Here is a 22,089-nt window from a genome sequence, read left to right as displayed (position 1 = left end):
TGTCCCTTAGGCCTCCTTTATTCCACAACAGTCCTTCCCTCCTCCCCACTTCTTTCGTGCCTTTGATATTTTAGAGAAACTTGGCCTGCAGCATGAGCCTACGTATGACCCACATTCTGGACACGGCTGAGTGGTCTCCGTGGTGCGTTTTCACAGGCTGCCTTACTTTCTTCGTCTTTGAAAATTGCAGTAAGATACATACCACGAAGTTTACCATCTTAACTGTTTTGAATTGGGTGATTCAATGGCATCAAGTACATTCCCACTGGCGCATGACCGTCACCACCATCCATCTCCACAACTTTTTTCATCTTCCCCAACTGAACCTCCCCGTCCATCGAACAGGAACTCCCCACACCCCTCCCCTCTTCCCCTTTACCCCTGGCAGCCACCACTCTACTTTCTGCCTTTACGTTCCGACTGTTCCAGGTACCGCACATAGGTGCAATCACACAGTATTTGGCCTTTTGTGTCTGGCTTATTTCACTTGGCACAATGTTCTCAAGGTTCAGCCATGTTGTGTCGTGTGTCAGAATTTCCTTCCTTTTCAAGGCTGAATAATATTCCACTAGACATAGATACCATATTTTGTTTATCCACTCATCTACTGATGGATACTTGGGTTGTTTCCACCTTTTGGCCATTGTGAATAATGGGCAGTGTCATTTATTGGGGTTGAGAAAGCAGAAAGAGGAGGTGTGGACGGTAAAGGGAGAAATGTGGATCTGTTTGGGGCATGTTAACTTTGAGCACCTGCAAGATATACAAATGCCCATATTCAGTCTATAGATACACATATGGCTCTCGAGCTCAGGAAAACATATGGGCTGGAGTTATAGCTTTACCAGTTGAAGGCACGGAGGTTGCAATGGAAACCAAGAGAGTGAATGAGATCACTGATGGAGAAAAAGGAAAGCGTAAAGCAGAAGGCAAAGGGCTGGGTCCCGAAGAACTCCAGTTCTGTGGTGAGGGAGAAGAGGATGTGCTAGAAAATGAGACAGAACAGCATGCAGAAAAACAGAAGGAAATTCAACAGGGTGTGTGATTACTGGATTCTGAAGAACTTCTGGAATAGATGGAGAATGTCAGGCCTCATGAGTTTGGTAAAAACTAAGATTGAGAATAGATAAAATTGAAAGTCATTAAATTATGAATACTGATTTTTCAAATATGGTATGCTACATTTAAAACTATCTACTTGAAGCTTGCAGAAAATGTGTAGTAAATCTAAGAAAGCCATTTGTTCAAGAAATAGTAGAGGAAAATAAATACTAGGAAGGTGTGTGTAAAATCACTGTTACATTTGTGACAAACTGTTTGATATTTGAGATATATCTAATAAAGATTTCAAAGTGGTTGCAATGAAGAGAAATCCTGTCTATCTCTCTCCCTCTCTCTCTCTCTCACATACACACACAATATCCCAAGAGACAGACAACTTTACTGCATCGGATGCGTGAATGCTCTAGAATGGCATTTTTAAGCCCCAGCCCTTAACAGTACACAACCTATAAAAATCATCGTTGAGCAAGAAACATAAGACGTAAGTTAGATTTCAGGACAAGCTCTCTGTGACTGGAAATTGTTACAAACGTTCAAAATTGTTAGATGTTGATTGTAATTGAGAGACCACGGAATAGCTTTTCCTAGCATTGTTTAAAAGCAAAAATAACTTCTCATCTGTCTGGAACTGTCTGAGTGTGAACATGCCTCAAGATAAAGAAGACAGACTGGAAGATCCCTCATGGGTCCTTCCTTTCGTAATATTATATGATTCTCTGTTTCACTGCTTTGGGTAGAAGAGCTTTCATCTTTCCAATTTCCAATCTACTAGAGTAGATAGCCCAGCCAAGTTTCTCAGACTCGCTGACTTTTCCACTTCGTTGAAAAGCTCAGCTAAAGGCATCTTTCATCTTTAATTATACTTCTGAATATTTTCCTCTTATATTACTTACTACTATTCACTTATTTGCCCTCCTTTCTCCATCCTTTCCCTACCTTATTTATCTACCTATAAAATACATTAATATCCAATTCTTTCTCACTGAAATATAGTATTTTGGGAACTCAAAGTTGGTGGGTAAATATGAGCCATACATGACACGTGTGAAAGTGATTAATAGAGATTTTACAAGGCCAGAATTTTATAGCTTTTGGCCAAAGGCCATCACAAGACTTACAGAGGAAAGATAACCTACAAAGAGACCTTTAGAATAAGTTATAAAGATCAAACGAGGACTAAGTTAAAAAGAGTTTCTAAGTGTAAAAATAGGTAACATTTCAAAGTTAATTTATTAAAACGAGTCATAAGACCAATGCATCATGATACCATTTGGGCTGCAGTGTCTTTCAGAGCATCAGCTCTGATGTTGAGGTGGCCAGGGAGTCAAAGAGGATAAAAAATCATGCTTGTGACCCTGACATTCAAACTTCCCTTTTCCAGTGATGTTTGAGAACAAATACTAGTTTCATTATGCAAAAAAAAATGCTCAGAGTTATTTCTAGATACAAAAGAGGAGAGAAATAGATGTATAGGGAACACCTATATGTACAAGGTTCCGACCTTTAGCGTCTGTGACTTTTCACTGACTCTTCACAATGATCCTATGAGACGAGGACTCATCAGCTCCATTTTCTATAAAAGGAAACAAAGGTTCACACGGGCTAGACAGCTCCTGTAGGTCATAACTGGTAAATGGCAGTAATAGAGTCTGGACCCAAGACTGCTGAAGCCCAAAGCCTGAGCAGTTGTGCCATGGTCCACTTTAGAGAAAAGGAAATGTGAAAGGTGCTCAATTCTAGGTTGCTTCTAATACAGGCTCAACGGACCAGGAAATAAGCCGATATCTTGCCTTTAATTATGAAGTAGACATGATTTAGAAAAAGATTGCTGTGAAAGCCTGGCTGAGTTTAAGAGAGGTAAGATCGATCAAGCAAAGTGAAATTCTTTGTAACCCTCTTATAACACTTGAAAACACCAGTTTCTATAAAAGCTAGCCTTTTAGGGACAAGGGGTAAGTTATTTTATTTAAAGACCCTTTAATGAGAAGATGGGGTAGTAGGGAGAGTTCTAGATAATTCATTCTCACGGCCAGGCACTTGATAGGCATTAGCTCACTGAATTGTCACAACCATCTCTTTTGATATTATACTGGTGAAATGGAGTCTCAGAAAAGTTCAGTTTCTTGATCAACATCATTAGGTAATAGAGCTAAGATCGGGATCTAAAGCTAATTCCAAGACAAAGTTGCTCCACAGTAATGCCTTTATAAGCAGCAGCACTGAAGACTTCTAAGGCAGTACCTGTCAGACTTCAATGTGCACGTGAATCACCTGGGATCTTGTTAAAATACATGTCTGATTCACTGGGTCTAGGGTGGAGCCTTGGATTCCGCATTTCTAATAAGCTCCCAGGTGGTGCTGACAGCTGCTGGCCTGCAGACCACTCTTAAGAGTAGAATGATCTAAGTATTTAGAGAGCAAACCCCACAAGCATGTGCCTAAACATGGTACTCTTCTGCCAGATGGCTTCAGTGGCAACTTTGCTTTCTAAAATATTCAGTGATTGCTCTAAGTGATGGGATGGTAATTTTCTCTGCTGCAGCTACTAGGCTAGAGAGTGAGGGGGCATAAGAGACTGGGATGGGGGGGTCGTTAGGTTACTGTGTACATATGACCCCAAGCCCTCCCCTCAGTTCTGCAGACATTTGAACAACTGCTTGCCAAAAGAAGGATTCTAGGGGTGCCTGGGTGGCACAGCGGTTAAGCATCTGCCTTCGGCTCAGGGCGTGATCCCGGCGTTATGGGATCGAGCCCCACATCAGGCTCCTCTGCTATGAGCCTGCTTCTTCCTCTCCCACTCCCCCTGCTTGTGTTCCCTCTCTCACCGGCTGTCTCTATTTCTGTCAAATAAATAAATAAAATCTTAAAAAAAAAAAAAAAGGATTCTACAGCAGCAGTATGTAGTCCCCATTTGTGAGGGAAAATTCTGGCATGTCTCCTATGTTCTTGTAGACTACAGCAGTTCTCAAATGGCCATGGTGCCATCAGGAAGGTCCACATCCATAGGGGTGGCAGCACTCAGCCAGGGGAGGAGCCAAACACCTCCAGGCAACTAGGAGGTGTTTGGTGCAAAGTTGTTTCACAACCCTTTGCCATATCCCACTGCTCTGCTTTGCATTTTACCGCCCCCCACACACCCCACTCCCTCTCTCCTTCCAATGTTTCAGATGGTCTCCTTATAGGAGTCCAATGGGAAGTGACCCTCCTCCACATCTGCAATCTGGAGTCAAGCCTGACTTCCATGGAAAGTTTTGCTATTTCAGTGGAAACCAACTTTACAGCAAATTGCTCTGGTTACCACTGGGGTCACTCAGGTGTTTGCATAGTCTGTGGTAATTGCTTTATTTAAGCAGGAAAAAAAAAAGATACTTATCATCATGTTCTTGCAGCTGACAGTGGCTTTGGTGTAGGGAATCTTTCACATCAAAGGAAGAGGACACATGCTGTAGCACTGTTGGGGAGGAAAAATTTTCCTCTACCCTTCAAGATTCTTCTGAGTGGTATAAGAATCAAATTGAGGGGACCACAGGTGGCTCAGTTGGTTAAGCATCTGCCTTTGACTCAGGTCATGATCTCAAGGTTCTGGGAGTGAGCCCCCCATCGGGCTCCATGCTAGCAGGGAGCCTGCTTCTCCCTCTCCCTCTTCCCCCCACCAAACCCATCCTCTCTCTTTCAAATGTATAAATAAAATCTTTTAAAAAAAGAATCAAATTGACATGAGACAGATTAACAGGAGAAAATCAAACAAAAATTAATAACACGTATACCTCCTGTACACATGGGATACCCAGGAAAACAGAGTAACTCCTGAAATGGCTGAAGCCATCATCTTGAATACCATCTTTAGCTAAAGATAAAAGAGGATATTTGGATTGGAAGTCAGTTATGGGAAGTTATCAGGAAAAACACAGGAAACACAGGTAAGGTTGTGACACAGATTTAAGTTCATTACCTTCCCTACTGGTAAGAATTCCTAGAGATTGACTCATCCCCCTCTTCCTGGATAGGGAGGGGAGACACCCTTACGAATGGAGATTTCCCTTATACATGTAAATGTCTCTTACAGAAGAGTAATTTCTACTCAGTTTTAAGAGCTTCTCTTGTGTCTGCTTTTTCTTAAAAATAACCATCTTAAAATAATCAATATACCAAAGAGGCCTATCTTGGCTTGACAAAATTTGCTTCCCTACAGCACTCACACTAGCTGTTTTTAGAACTGCTCGCTCCCACCCACCACACTTCTTCTGTGGGCCAGCTGAGGTCCTGCTCACCAGGGACAAGTTCCTAAAGGACAGTCTGCATTCAGCCCATGTCCAACAGGGGTGAGTGCTGCCCCAGCAACAACCAGACTGGGACAATGATTCAAAGACAGATGTGGGTAATAAGGTCCAATGGGGGAAATGGCTCCAAACTGTGCTTGATCAATATTGCCATAATGAGTGGATTTCACTCCCTCCCTGCCGTAATGAGTAGATTTCGCTCCTTCCCAAGCATCTCTATTCTCTTCTTCTCACATCCCTAATGCTCTTGGGTTTGAGATTTAGCCTGGGAAGGGGGTAGAGGAGAAAAGCATTGAGGTGCAGACATCCCTGATTCTAAGATGGCTGCATTACTTTTTATCTCTACATTTCACACAGCTTAGCCAATCCCAGGACGGAATCCTTTTCTCTTTTCCCTTTTTCAAGTCAGTCTGTTATCATGCCCAGTGCTCTTCTCATTAATTTTTTCCCTACATCATCTCCTGCTCCTCCCTCTGCAATGACCTCTCTCCCCTGTGACTGGTTGTGAAGCGTCTCTTTCATTTTCCCTGTAAGGCAATCTTTGTAGAGCTAACTTTAACTAGCCAACCAATTCTTCCTCAACCCTGTACAAAGCATCCTGCTAAAACAGGCAGGCAAGCATAGATGAGCTGGCGTGCACGAGTGCATGAGGCCAGCAGCCCTCCCCACTCTCCAGCTTTCCCTGCACACATTCCCAGGGATCACCTGGAAACTGCCTCTTTATCACAAGGAGTCCAGGCTCAGAGCAGCATGGGGCTGTCAATTCGCCATAGGAGACAATAACTCATAACCCCTGCACTTGCTCCAAACCAGGCCATAAACACCTAAGCTTGTTTCCAGCTTCTACATGGCAGAAAAGAGGCCATTTCTCCCTCGGAACTGGAAAAAGTCACATATCATGTTAGGACGTTTAAGGGCCAGTGATTTAAGTCTTATAGCAACTCAGAGCCAGAGACAGCTGGGTGGTGCCTGTTGCCATCCACGTCCTGGAGCTGGCTGTTCCTCTTGGGAAGCATACATGGCAATTCCGGCTGGGGAAAAAGGCTTCTCAATACTGTCATCCTCTTGACCTTAGATTTGTTCTCTTCCTTACCTTCCCCTACTACCATCTCATTTCCTTTGGATGTGCCAGTTCCAGAGTTAGCCTTGTTTTTGTCTTTACTTTTTCTGTTTTTTCCCTTCTAGTGCACCTACTTGGTTTAATTTCATTTCTTTGCTCTCACTTATATGGGCTCAACGACTGCCCCAGTTGCAGAAGCTGGGCTCTGTCCCAATACCAGTTTTCAGGCCTTCCCAACCTTGCCACCTTCTCCCAGTTCCAGCTACCGGATTCACCCATATTTGATCGCATGCCTGGCACCAGCAAACAACACAGACAAACCCCACCCAATCTCAGTAAATAATCAGCAGGTGGAAAGGGAGTGAGGAGTTTCCCACAGAAACCTAACAGAAAGAGTTCGATTTAAAAAGACATACCTACACAGCAGTACATAAACTTGACTGATAGTAAAATTGAGATAGTAAACTAGAGATAATAAAATTCGTCATATAAGTAAGTGTCCTAAGAACTTAGATAAACCCATAGGGAATGAGCCCCAAACGATCAATGCAAAGAAATGAGGGCTGGGAGGAGACAAGACACCCCTACCTACACATCTGAGTTAAATATCATCAAGGCCAACATGTTACCTGACAGAAAAAGGAGGGAGTGCAGCTTAGCGATTTAAGTGTGCCCACTTTGGAGTTAGGCTGCTTGGGTTGGTTCCTTCCTTCGCAGTTACCAGCTGGGTGAGTGTGGGCAAGTCACCTTAACTTTTGTGAGCCTCAGTTTCCTTATACATCACATGAGGACAGCAATACCCATCATAAGGTTGATGAACTGACTGAAAGAAAATAATGCATGTAAAGTGCATAGTTAGCTTAGTGCCTGATAAAAAGCAATTTCTTAATTGATATTTGCTTGAAATCCTTTATTTTTACTATCGGAGCAGAATCCTGAACTAAATGGGCAATGGATCTTCATGACATGAATGGCTCACCTATATTTTTTATTTTTTAATTAAAGTTCTATTTTGAGATCATTGTAGATTCACATGCAGTTGTAAAAAAATAATACAGAGAGATAGCCTGTGTTCTTTACTCAGTTTCCCAAAGGTAACATTTTGGAAAACTATAGCATAATATCCAATATCACAGACAGGATATTGACACTGATCACACCTCTAGTCTTACTCAGATTTCTTGTTTTACTTATACTCATTTGTGTGTATGTCTGCATGTCTTTATCTTATCCAATTTTATTACATGTGTAGGCTCATGTATCCATCCCCACAGTCAAGCTCAACAACATGCCACAAACATTCTTTTTTATCAATTTTTTAAACAGCCTCATCTGGGAGACCAAAGTCACAACGCTCATTTTGCCCTTCTTCTGGCTCCTGGTGTGTCTTATCAATAATGTGCGTGAACTTTTCCTGAGCCAGCTCTTCATCCTCCAGTGCATGTGGTTCAAGCACAGAAATAGAGCACCTGACCATTAGAGAAGGAGTGAGGAGGAAAAGAAGAGGGAGAGTAGAGGGGGCAGGAGGAGGAAGGAGAACAAAAGGAGGAGGCAGGAGGGAAGAAGGAGGAGTCAGAGAAGGGCAGAGGAGGACAAAGGGGAGCAGGAGAAGGAAGGGGAGGAGGAGGAGGCAGGAGAGGAGAGGGAGGAACAAGGGGAAGGGCAGAGAAGGAGAGGGATGAGGGTGAGGAGCTGGAGGAGGGGGAGGGAGAGAAGGAGGGGTAGGAGTTGTGGAAGACACTTATATGTCCAACAGAGCAGAAATAGGGCCACTATCTCCCCAGTCTCGGTGCCCACCCATTTCTCCCACAGGGAAATTTCTGGGAAATAGGTCAGTTCTGATTTGCTCTAAACAGAACCTGTTCTGATTCATACTGAGGTTTGGTTGTAAACATGAGCCCACAGGAGTTATTAAATTAGGTCCCCCAAGCCTAGACCCTATTCGGGTTGAAAATTAAACAGAAAGACACATATGAGGAAACACAGGCGCAATTACACTTGTGTGATGTTTAAGTTCAGGCTCAAATAAGTTTTATGATCATAAAAATAAAGTATACTCGTTACATAAAACTTGGCAAGTATGTAAAAATATAAAAAGAAAAATAATAATCACTCATAATCCCATCACCATTAATATTTCCGGTGTAGAATATTCCCTCAGGTCGTTTTCTTGCAAATATGTCTATATGGGCAGCATTTAATTTTACAAAACTTGCATCACACTACACAGAGATTTGTATCCTGGATTTTCCCAACATGTTACTGGGTTTCCTCCATGCTTTTTTTTTTTAAGGACTTTATTGAGAGAGAGAGTGAGCGAAAAAGAGAGAGAGATCCAGAGAATGAGTGGGAGGAGGGGCAGAGGGAGAAGCAGACTCCCCGTGGAGCAGGGAGCCTGACATGGGTCTCAATCCCAGGACCCTGGGATCATGATCTGAGCCGAAGGCAGATGCTTAACAGACTGAGCCCCCCAGGCGCCCTCCTCCACGTTTCTGAATACGCTACATCACAGCATAGGACGAATTCAGAGACACATCATGGTTTATGCATCCACTTCCCTGCCATTAAAGATTTTGTCCACTTCTACTTCTCAGTGTAAAATGGTGGTCTCTAGATTCTGGACCGAGGAAGGCCTTGAAATGTACAGAATCCTCTGCTCTGCTCACATTTCAGCCAACTCCGTGTTTCTATAACAGTGATTTGCATCCCGGCACTCTGACGACACAGGACAAGTTCTCCAACTTTCAAGGGATAAAAAAATTTACTTGCTTCTGTTTGGCTGTATTATTTGGTTAAGAAAAAAAAAGAAGAAGAAAACTGTTTCCCCGTTTGTTTCTATGCCAACTCTACTCCCTTGATAGCCCAAACAAAGAACAATCACATCCAATTCCAGGAGATTCTTTCTCATAGGGACCGATACCGAATACCATGGCAGGTTCCAGGCACCTTCCCATGGGCAGGACATTTTCATTCTGGAATACTTTTCACAGGAGTCTTCTAGAGGACAAGGTAAAGGATCCGATAACCTCAACATCCAGAATTCCCAGCATCTCCTAGGCCTTCTCATCCCTCTTGTGCTACATAACCAGCACCAGGCATGGGGACAGGGGCACAGACATGGTGATGTCACTGCCTCTTCTACCTCCCAGCATTTACAGAAAGCAGCCCTCTTTCTGCAGAAAAAAAAACCCAGACTGCCAAAATGATCATTATTTGTAAGACTAAACGTCATCTTTATGCATTGTGTTTGACATTATCACATTAAAATTGTGCTCAGATGTTTTATTGTACATGTAGATGAAAGCTCATGTCTTCTCTTTTCTCAGAGTCAAAATACTTTTCCTGTATTATGGAAACAACCAAAAGTCGATTATTAAATCTTTACCTAACAGCTTCCTTCCCACTGGCTCACAAACATACTTCCCTTCATAAAAAATACAATGTCTTTCAGCAACTCTGATTTCCCCTGAAACGAAACCCCGCTCTTTCTTTTCCTTCACTGCCAGACTTCTTAAAAAAGCTGTCTACACTTGTGCTCCATTTTCTCATCCAACATTTTTAACTTCCTGTAATCCTTTCTGCCTCCACCATTCCACTGAAATTACTAGTACTCTTTTTTTTTTTTTTTTTTTTTTTAATTACTAGTACTCTTGGCTGTCCAATCCAGTAGGCTCTTACTGGCCTCACCTTGCTTCATTTTTGGTCAAACTGAGCTCTTCACTCACATCCTCAATTAGAAAACACTCTTCTGACTTCTTTGACCCTTTGCTCCCCTAATTTTCACCCTAACTTCCTGACTAATTCTCAAGCTTTTGACTTTCCTACCCATTAAATGCAAGCTTTCTTTGGATTCTGTCTCTGGCCTTCAGCTTGCTCTGGGCTCCCTCCCCAGGAAGCGCAGGCCCCTACCCCTTGAACTTCACCTGTTACCTGTCTCTTAAAGACTCCCACATTTTTCGCTCCAGTCCTTCTGTCCCACAGTGAGCTCCACTCCCCTACTGCCCACATGAATTCCCCAAGGGCACATCAAATTCAACCCTTCCAATAGCAAAGCCATTATCTCCTTCTGCTCAGCTGCCCCCCACCCTGACCCCTACCAGAGGCAACTCCTACCCTCGGAGCCTTGGTTGGTGGCAATCCCAGCCAGTCACTGCTTTTTAAACATACAGAGGGGCCTATCAGACCCGAGGCCCTCTTACATCCAGTTTTCCTTTCTTGGTGTTCTCAATTTCAGTCTCACAGGTATTCCCACAAGCTCCTGGAAAAACTTTCTACACCTTGAATCTCCAGCCTGAAATCCCTCTCATTTTCTTAATTTCATATCAGCCCCAGAAATAAACCCCTCAAGCCCTGGTAGAATCCCTTTCGACAGTCACCTACTGAGGACCTACTGTGTGCCAGGCACCGGGTCAAGCCCTTGGGATAAGTGAACAAAGCAGATGAAAAGCCCCACCTTGTGCAGCACATAGACAATAAGCATTAAACATCATAGCGTCAAATCTTCCCTAGCTGCTCATTTCTCATCCTCCACACCATAAAAATAAAATCCAAATTTCTAAGCATGCTGACGTTTAAGACCCAAAATCAGGTGTCCGGTTTCCAGGGGTCCCAGACTGTACCCTTCCTCACTGGGCCATTTACCATTCACCAAGCAGGCTGCGTGCTGTCCCACCTCCCGCCTTGCTCAGCCTGCTTCCTCAACCTGTACTGCCCTTCTCTTTATCTACAAAACACCACTCACTCTTGGAAATTTCTACATAAATGTTACTTCCTCTATAAAGCTTTTCTGTCCCGAACACCCTGGACACCCATCAAAATGAATCATTTCTTCAATGCATCTTTACAGCATGTTTATTTGTCCTATCAATCATGTTACACTTACAAAACGTGTCATGTGTGAGGCACAGAGCTAGGAATACACACACACACACACACAGCAATTCCTTCATTCTGCTCTGCATCATATTTATTTATATACATTTCTACCCTCCCTTCCACAAACACAGTAAATTGTAAGATTCTTGAGAATAGGGCTCGGTTGTTTGTCTTTTTTTCTTCATATTTATATCCCCACCACGTTGCTTTGGACATGGCTGCTGAATGAATGAATAAAAGACTACATATAAGTAGTAATACTGAGTGTGATAATGACAATCTGATTATTTAGTGAATCTAGGTAATAAGAATAATCTTCGTATAAAAGTGCAATCAGTTGAGGCAATTTTCTTCTTTCAGGATGATGGGTGTTACTTTTCAATTATCACCAATTAATATGCATGGAGTGTTCACAGGATGACTGGCACTGCTCCGAGGGGGCTCTGTGGAACATTACTGAGGTGGGCCTTGCTCTCCAGTGCTCTGAAAGAAGTAATTTATCTTTATATTCTTGGCGTCGATATGCAAATCAGTATGTCCCTAGGAGCATAAAGAAGCCAGCTAGTTAAAGTAAAGACCACTTAGGTAGTTCAGAACAGGTACATGCCTCTTCAAAAAAATCATTACATGAAGAGTCAAATTAATGGTGGGGATGTCTTAAGAAGCAAGTATGCTAATCCCCGAACAAAAGATTTTTCAAATATTTAATTATAAGCTTTAAAAATCAGCCCTGACCCACGTCTGAGCCCCGCCATGGCATTTGATTTGCCAGTATTGTATTTCCACATAATGTTAGAAATGCATGTGTCTCTTAAAGCAAGTGTACAGGCCCAAGTCCCAGGAGGGCTGGGGTAATACTGTCAGTCCCCAGACTTTAAATCAACTTGGAGCGGCATACTGCTGCCAGAGCCTTCAGCAGCTGGTGGGCAGAAGCTCCAGAAATAGCAGAATCTACTGGGGGGCAGGGCGTCTCAGGAACATGTCAAGAAACAAAATCATAATTTGCTTTATTTTCCACTTCATAGATGTTATTCCCAAGGGATTTCCTGCTCCTCACTTTCCCCACCTGGAAAACTCCCACTCACAACTATTTTTTCAATTCTTTAATGCCATCTTCGTTGGGAAGCCTTTTCAACCTCCATCAAAGCTAGCTACATGCTCCTCTGCACCAGTGAAACACCCAGCCCATAAGTGCTCTGTGGCACAGAGCTCACGGTGCGGTAACCGCCCCCAAAACCCAAGCCAGCAGCCTCATCAATGTCAAAGACTAGGTCTTACTCACCTCTTGTATGCCCAGAACCTAATGGGTACCAGTGCACAGTAAATGCTAAATAAATGCACAGAATTCATGTTTAAGGTCAAAGGAGAAAAACAAGATTTGTTACGGAATACAGATTCCTGCATACCTCTAGGTGTATCTAGCTCATGCTAATAATCCAGGGAACAAAACTTCTCTTCCATTTTCTGGTTCAGCAACACTAGCTCCAGAATGGGCCGTCACAGCTTTGCAGGCTGCAAGGGGTTGCCATGGAAACAAGGTTCTGGATGGAGGCTCTGGCTAAAGAGTCCTTCTCAACTCAAAAGAAGCTACAGAAATGCAGAGGGTATTTTGGTTCCCCCTCCTCTTCTTTTCTCCCAAGCCTTTCACTCCTTTGAGCAACATGAAAGCTGATACCAGCTGAGTTCTGGGAGCCAGTTCTCCTAGAATTCCATGTACTCCTGGAATGGCCTTGCCCACACAGAACAATGCGGATTTAGCTCCGGACTATTTTTACCACCTTCTTTGCCTTTCCTTTTGCCTCTTGTTGTTATTACTGCTTCTCCCTTCACTTTGCCTCATTCTCACGGCAGATATCCTAAATATCACAGAGAGCTGTCCCAAGCTTGTCTGTTAACAACCTGCCTCTTCTTGAGGACTGTCAATAACAGAGGCCTTTCCTCTGTCCTAAAATAGCAGAGAAAGAAATAGGGCAGATGTGGGGGAAGCTGTTGAAAGAGCCTGCCCACATACAGAGCCAGGTGCCTTGTTGCACGGCCTGCCAGAGTGTCCCTGTCAAACACCTGATACATAATCCAGGAAACAGTCTCCTTCTCCCTGTTCTGTGTGACACCAGAGAGCAGGAACGTTTTGCTGAGGGTTATTTGCTGTACTCCACACGAAAAGGGCACCAAAGTGGCCTCAGAGCCGGAAAACAGAGCCGCAGAGGAGCTCCCATCTGATCTTGTGCTGGAAAGCCCCTTGTAGTATATTTGTGTGATTACTTGATATTTCACTGAAGTATTAAAATGCAGAGCTGCCACAATGAGACTCAATTTAAAAGATCCTCCACTACACTCGGGAGATTTAAACATTGGGAAATTTTATACAAAGAGAGTACAGAAAGCGAGCATGGAGAAGGCTGATGGGTGCCCTGAGCCCCATTGGTTTCAGACTCTCCGGCCGCCATCTTTTCACAGAGGGCTCTCTCCTCACCTCGGGCATTCCAAAGGGCTTTTCTTGATCTGGATTCACACAAAGCTCAAAATCCAAGGCAAAACCCTGACAGAAACTTACTTCCACAATCAAATTGAAAAGACCTTCCTAAGGCTAGTTCCCAGGAGTTATTTAATTCTCCCAGCTTCTGGGTTTCTTTTTCCTTTTTCTAAATAAGCTTCTTCTTTTGATGCAATATTCATGACTCCCAGACACAAGGAGGGTCCTCCATTGCAAAAAAGACAGCACTTTCTTCTATAATGAGTTTCAGCCCTTCCTATCTCACGTACACAGGCTGTGTCTCTTGGTTTTTCTGACCGAGTTGGTATTCGCCTCAGCTTTCCTGCAAGTCCAGCCACTGGCAAGAGGGCTCACCGGGCCAGACGATGTGCTCCGTCCAGCTGCTTGCGGTGATGATGCCTCCCCGGCCCAGGGTGCTGCTTGTGTCTACGGCATCCCGAGCCAGGGCCTGTCTCCCTTCTGAGCCGAGCTCAGATGCCAGGATCTCCACTGGTCATCCCTCTGCTTGTGCATCATGCTCCTGCAGACCAAGCTTCAGAAACGGAGGGGGCTTGCGAGTGGGCAGCATTTTCATCCCAGAGGAACCTAAAGACTTGTGATTTTAAAACTCAATTTCTACTTTTGTTCATGATTCTGCTGCTTTCTTCAAATAAGGAGCAGCCCTGCCAGGGCCAGGCGCCATGTAAACTACATGTGAGCTTTATGAGGATAAAAGGTTCTAGATTTCGACTGGGACTCAGAGCTAGGGCCACCAGACATCATCATACTCTCGCAGGGGTGTGTGGAGTGCTGGGTGCCTTACAGGAAAGACGTCGAGGAAAAGACTGGGGAATCTATGCCCCTGGAACACGGACCAGTGACGCCAAACAAGTGATACACATTCTGTTTGCTCAGCAGGGAGATGGGAGGATGGCCCGAGGGGACTCCAAAGCAGGAAGAGGGCATTCGGGGAGGTCCATGGGCCTTGAGAGCAGATGGAGCAGCGTGCACTCTTAGCAGTCTTGCCTGTTGATGGTGTGTGATGGTGGGCAAGTCACTATTTTCTTGGAGCCTCAAGTTTCTCATCTACCCAGATGTACACTTTCTGGGGTTTGGGCTGAAAATGAAGGGAGGCAGCATTTTACTACTCCCGCATTAAAAAAAAAAAAAAGTGACCTGTAAGAGTTAGCTTTTCTACCTCTACCTCCTTCCTTTCTGCCGACTCCTTCAGGCTTTTGTGAGCTCTCACATTACACCTGACTCACTGATCTAAGAGGCCCTGAAATTAGGAAAAAGACAAGCCTATGGGTATCTCCATGTGCCCCAGGCTCTTGCCTGGGTTTCATGGTGAAGACCCAGCTTTGACCCTGGAGGTAGGGTGAACGTGTCAAGAGTTGAAGCGAGAGGGATAACTGGTGGGATAACCAGACCAGTGGCAGTGGTGGCGGAAGAGAAGACTCAGGGATGTTGTCAACAGGGTCAAAGCAGATGCAAGCAAACGAGAGGCCCTTTGGCCCACTTAGCACACTGCTGGCAGCTTCATCTCTTGGCTCGAGCGAAGGGATCCACGCAGAGGGAAGGAAGTACTGCAGCTAACTGAACACTTTGGGGTTACCAGGTTAAAAAAAGAGATCGATGGGGACCCTACCGTTATCTGCCAAATCCCATTCTCCTCCTGCCAAAGTGCTTTTAAAAATGAGTTGCAACAAGGAGGTAGCGAGGGTAAGCCCTGTGCTACCAGGGGACGGAGACAAAGCCCAGTGTGTTAACGTGGACAGCCAGAGGCTTGGGGCAACAGCGAAACAGGACCAGAAGTGACAGGAGCCACGTCTCCCCTGCCCTTCAAGAAGCAGAGCACGATGCCCCCAAAATGGAATTCAGAGAGTGGTACTGTCTTTGCTTCCTGTCAACCTGATTAGTCATAATATCTGGGGACATGTTAAGCTGAGCCATGACAGCTCACAAGTATGTGATTGGTACTGGAATGTGGCAGCTGGGCAGGGCCTCAACCTGCAAGGCCAAGGAGGCCAGTGAGAAGACTCCAAAGGAGCAAAATGGGGATGCTCCCATATTCCAGGGGAAAGAGACTTCCCATCCACCCTCCTTAACCACCCCACCGCCCCACACCCAGCTCAGATTCCTGCTGGCAAGGCTCGGCCTCCACTCCCCATCTGCTGATTTGACCACCCATGTCACCACTGGGGGATTTGCATTTGGCCACCCTACTCTTCTTCCCTCACGGTGGCCAGCATTCCGTCCAGACATTACCTAACTCATCAAACTCACTGCATTCCCGCAAGGGAGGTGACGGGAATTATCCTCCTTACTTCAAAGAACTGGAGGCAGAAATGCCCAAAAGGTCTTCTGAGCCACTTGCAGTAAATTATGGAAAAGGCTGAGAGAGAAGATCCCCTAAGATAGTGAGCTAGACTCAAAACACTAAACTGCACAGTCTCTTCTGGACCCTTCTTCCCTCTGGGGATTATCATGGCCGAAGCAACTCATTAGAGCACCAGCTTCAAGGCCAGGGCACCTCTCAACATCCCAGGGAACATAAGCCACACGCAGCTGGACTTGCCCACAGGGTTTGTTACCAGTCAGGAGTGAAGAAGTACAATGTTCTGCCAGGTTTCAGAGAGGAAGTCTAGGAAACCAGTAAATGCTGAGCAGAATCCCTCAGCAGTGGGCCCTCAGAGTACAGGGTCTGGCTTCATGCCAACAGCCAAGGGAAAACATGGAAGGTCAACACAAATATGCACAAACATTTCCAAAGCATTCATTTAAAAGAGGAAAAAGTAACCAAATAATAGTCATTATTGAACTTTTATTTCTACTAATGACAACTGAGACCCAACAACTGCCCAGCATTTTTGTGGTTTACTGAGCTCTAGCAAATGCATCAGAGTATCTGCTTCCCATCAGATTCCCATGGAGGAAGAAGGGTAGGTACTATTTTTCCCTTTTTAGAGATGAGGTGGACAAGAGAGGCTCCAAAATATATAACCATACACTAACATCCCCAAAATGACAATCACGGGTCACAAAACATGCACTCTCAGTTCCCGCTCCACTTCCCACCCTCATCCCACCCCGGTGGGCTCCAGGTGGCCCACGGGCTCCTTCTTCCTTTCTGTTAGGAGTTCAGGGTTCTCCACAGCGGATTTTCTCGACAGACAGCAGCTATTCATTTCCAGCTGCATCTTACCCATCCCGGCTCTGGGAGCTGATTACATCTTGGCCGGTGGTGCAGCGAGCAATTGGCACAGCCAAGCCTTTGGGAGGCCTCGGGATCGACTTGTGAGCTCACCCCAGGCAGGGAGCCGAGTTCAGTGGCTGACGAGCAAGGAGAAGTAAAGGAATTAAGCCCCAGAGTTGCAAGTCTATTTCCATCTTGCCTAGGAAAGGACAGGTCCATTGTGTAAAAGGTTTGATTTAAGGGCATTTAATTTTGTTCTCTCCAATGGAGATGTTTTCGAGGAAGCCTTTCAGCTGCACATCTGATTATGGCAGGACTTCGGGAGCTGCTTCCCACGAGGCGCTGGCCTCTCCCTTCCACGCACACCACAGACCTCTTTCTAAGAAGCACAGGGCACACGTTTGGCATCTCTTCCCTGCTCCAATGAACATGTTAGCTTAAAGCAGGGAGCGACGGAGCCCCCACTCCCCTCCCTCGCCTGTGTGTTTATGTGCTCCCTTCATCCTTACGAGAAGCATCTGGGAGGCTGACGGAAGTTCAAGGGCATGTTCCAGGCCAAACTGTTCAAGTCATTCTTCCTCCAAGTCTTTTCTCTGCCTCCTACTGCCAATGAATCCCTTCCCTCAAAATTCTTTCCAGGAGAGACAGGGGCGCCTGGGTGGCTCTGTCGGTTAAGTATCTGCCTCCAGTTCAAGTCATGATCTCTGGGTCCTAGGATTGAACACCCCATCATCGGGCTCCCTGCTCAGCGGGGAGTCTGCTTCTCCCTCTCCCTGCCCCCCTCTCTGCCCCTACTCATGCTCTCTTGCTATCTCTCTCTCAAATAAATAAACAAAATCTTTTAAAAAATTCTCTCCAGGAGAGAGAAAATGAAGAACTTTGAGACCCCACGAAAGGCTTGGTGAGGGGGTGAAGGGGAGGTGCCTGTTGCTTCAGCTAAACGCGGCTGCCTCATCTCAGATTGGCGCTTGGAGCGCAGTACTGAGATTTCCGTAGCTGATGTATACTGCCTGAAGCATTTTGCTAACAGCTACCACAGAAGCCACTGCCCCAAGGAACGAGGGGACAAAGATAGGGAAGGCAAATCCTTTTTTAATATCAGGTAGGAGATTAAGTTCTCTTTATTATCAATTAGGAGGTCTTTAGGATTCACAGGCATGTTTTGATAGAGGAGGAGTGGGAGAGAGCACCACTAAAAGGGGCAGTAACTTTTATTACTCTCAGTGAAAATTAAGGACTGCTTTGATTATCCAACAGCAAAGAGGAAGCATTTTCACAGGGGCCTATGGAGAGCTGGCCGCTGTCCTGAGTCTGGACTCTCACCTGCCTACCTGTCACTCAGCAGGTGTTGGTCCAGCATCACCCTGGTGCCTGGCATCGTGCTACATACCGGAGAACCTGGAAGTATAGGAGCTGGCACTCTGGGGCTTAAAGGGTTTAAAATCTAGTTAGGGCGACATGATCTATGTACAAACAAAGTGATTAGCAACCAATTCAAGACGGCATAAAGCTGAGTATTTATGACAAAGGCAATAAATGTCAAATGATTTAAAGCCATGAAAGGCCACGAGGAATGAAGTGGTCAGAGAAGGTTTTATAGAGAAATGGGAATTGGCCTAAGCCTTTCAGTGCACGGATTTGGATAAACAGAGAGAGAAGGAAACCCAAGTATAGAATTAACTAAGGCAAAGAACGAGAGTTCTGAATGAGGATGAAAAAACTAATGTATCTCATTATATTTGTGTTTCAAATGACTATGCAAAGATCGAGTGGATTGATTGCCCATTTAATTCCCCACTGGTTTGGAGAGCAGAATTTAATGCTAACAGACTGGGTACTGACAAAGTCAGAGAAATCCTTACAGTGAACCAAATCCCTCTACAGGAAGATGGGACGCTCACAGATTTGGAGACAAGGATTCTGATGCCCCTCCCCCCCCCACTTCCCTCAAGAAACAAAGTGCCTGAAATTACCAGGGATATTAATGATAAAAATGGGCAGGTAGAACACTCTGTATCGGCTCAGACCAATGATCCATTCACAGCAGGATTCGGTCATTGAAAATGACACCAGGTATATTAAAGGAGGGGCATTACTGTCTCTTGTGATCTCAATCTCAAAAGGTTAGGGTTAGTACCCAAAACACCCTAATTTCCTCCTAGTAGCCGATTATGGCTCCATAAATATAAACTTCCCTAAATTATTCTTCAACCAATTTGTATTATCTGACAGTATCACCTCTGAGGGTAATACATTCTGGGTGTTTACTACCCACTCTATGAAGTAATAATAATACCCCCTTTCATTTCTCCCAAATTAAGTCTCTCCTTCAAGCTTCAAAGGATGCCCCTTATTTCTAATATTCCAAGATGTTGTGAACAAATCTATATTCATTTAATTAGAACTTCTCTTGGCCTTCACCTCTTTAAAGAGCATTGAAACTATCCTCACATTAAAATCTCCTCTATTTGTTGTTGATACTTGATGACCTCTTCAGGTGGTTTCTTGGCTCCATTTCCTGCTGGTAGTGTTTCTTTAACACCTTCTCCCTCCTCCCTCCTCCTCCTTCTCCCCCTCCTCATCCTATCAGATTGGCCTTTTGAGCTTTGTCTGATTCCCTTGGTCTCACCAGCCTCCAAGACCCTCAGCTGTCTCTGGGACTGATGAACCGACCTAAGCCAGTGTGGGGCTAGTCGGTTACTGCCTGGGAGTGACAGACCTTCCCCCTTGGCTGGGGACATACACCCAGGACAATAAGCTGCACCCCTTGAGTCTTGGCTTCACCGGCAACTTCGGGATCGGATGGAGCACACCACACATTAGGGCTTCAGATCTGACTCGCTGAGTGGCCACTGCAGAGACCAGTTAACGCAACCCAGAAACACGGAGGGTTAAACTTCTCTGGTGCAGACTTGGACCAAGGGGAGACAGGAGAAGGGAAGGAGCCAGGCAGCTAAATGATCTGTCCTCCCCACTTCCCGGGACCGCTCCAAGGTGCCGCACAGCTCTGCCCACAGATTTCCCATTTGGCCAGAGCCAAACGTCTGTATCAAGTGACCTGCTGTGTCTTCTCGCTGGTGTCATGAAGCAAGGCCATTACCATAATGCATCAGCACGTAACTCTTCTCATCCTTCCCTCTGTCTGCCCTTTGTCTTTACTTTTGTGGTCCGTGCCTTGCAAATACATCATCAAAACTTATTCCTTAGGTCCCGATTTCCAGGGAACCTGGGCTAAGGTAATCATCAAGAATACCATTAAAGGCTTATTAAGGATCTAGTGATACCAGAATAAAAAAGACAACATGACTGGAGATTTGAGATATAAATGGAAAAAGGTAAGTAACATGTTAAGCTAACATATGGTCCATACCAAAGAGACAGCAACCAGCAACAAAGGCATTAACAAGGGCAAACAGTCACTGGAACCATCAGACAAACTTTGTGCAGGTAGGCCATGATCATCCGCGTGGCAAAGAACGAAGCTCTAATTTTTTACAAAAGTTATTTTTCAACTCCCTCATCTAATCTTCTGTGATATTTCTGAAATTTATTTCTATTGGCCTGACATTCCTGTGTGTGGAAGACTTTAATGTCGATTGCACACTAAAGAAATTTCATTATGGCCTCTCTCGTCTATAAAAATATTAAAATGTTAAATTAAAAATTTTGAAGTAGTGGTTTCTAGAAGACCCCTCGGTTAATGCTTTTTATTCCGAGAAGCACCCATTTATCGCTTTCCTTGACATCTAAGCCCGTTCTTCACCCGTGTCACTGTATTTTCTGCTCTTCCACCCACACCCAGTACCTTCTCCGCATCCAAACAGCTTCAGCACGTCTGACCCACTGTGTCTGGGTTCAAAGCCCAAGAGCCTAGCCACCGTATTATTCTTCAACTTTGGCTGTGGTTTTGTAGACCTTCCATGACTCTCTCTGGACAGGGGCTTAACCTCTTTCTGGCGATGGAAGAGTGATATGAGGCCCCAGAACTTCTGCATTGCCCTGGGTGGCTCTGACAGTTAGCAGGCCTTCCGGTGAGTCCTGTTCCTCCTACAGGAGCCATCTGACGCATCTGGCCCTCGTTTTTACAATTTCACTCTCAAGTTCTTTCAAAACTGCTGGGTGGATGGCATCCCATTTTGATGATTTATTTAAACAGTTTGTCAGGTCAACCACATCCTGTACGCATATGATTCACAACACAAATGTTTGCTGTAGATGTAATTTTTCATGTCAACTTATGCACCAACAGAAAATGACCTTTTTTTCCCAGAAAGATGCAATTTCCTTACGAATAGTAACTCGCAATGCCCTGGTGAAGCAATCATCAGATTCTGATAAAATAATAATACTAACAACAGCAATAATATAAATGAAACTTTCCACTGAACAGCAGAAAAGGTTTGGGGGCCTTCATCAGTTCTTAGTTATAATCCTCCTACAGAGACTTTAAGATTATTCACAAAAGTTCTTGTCATTAGATGAATCTGAGCAAAAAATACCTTTACGAAGAGGAGTCATAACTTGGAAGTATTGTATGAAAAAAGAAAATAGGAGGGCACCCATTTCACTCTTTTCACAACCTCTGTGGAGAGGTTGGAGAGGTGGAGAGGCACCCCTGCAGGTTCTTCTCACCCCAAAACTTCTTACTACACACAAGAAGGATTTTATGCCTGGAACCGGCCTTTCTATGGTGAATTCAAAGACGGCAAACAACACCTAAGGTTTGCTTAATTTAACCAAAAGTCTGAAAGTCCAACATTATTAGAAAGTTGAAATGTTTACCCTCATATTCTCCACACATTGTTTTCCGAAGCCAAACAAGTTCTTTTTGAAAAAGTCCACAATTTTAAGAATTGTTCTTGCTCTCAGTCTGGGGAGCTCACAGTACCACTGCTGTTTCTGAACTTGTGCATACTATCCTGGCGCAAATGCACCAAATGCGAGCTCTAGAAGCAACTCCCCAACTGAAATCGAGAAGAAACATCTGTGATAGAATACCTTCCCGTCTGTGATTTCAACTGTGTGTTTATGCTCTTTGGGTATCAGACAAGAATCTAAAAGACTAATCCCCTGTGGTGGCACCTGAAGGAAAGAGTTGTTTAATTTTATCCAATGGATTGAACAGAAGCTGGAGAAGTCGGTG

General features: G+C 44.7%; 1 protein-coding gene across 1 annotated transcript in view; it reads right to left on the bottom strand.

Annotated features, from left to right (window-relative positions):
* ASTN1 (astrotactin 1) overlaps positions 1-22,089 on the bottom strand; it is a 294,984-nt gene that overhangs the window by 235,034 nt on the left and 37,861 nt on the right. The window lies entirely within an intron of this gene.

This window comes from Ursus americanus, chromosome 2 (genome assembly GCF_024610735.1).
Source record: "Ursus americanus isolate L20-20 chromosome 2, mUrsAme1.1.p, whole genome shotgun sequence".
In the NCBI taxonomy this organism is placed as follows: Eukaryota; Metazoa; Chordata; class Mammalia; order Carnivora; family Ursidae; genus Ursus; species Ursus americanus.
This window is presented reverse-complemented; position numbering and strand designations above follow the sequence as displayed.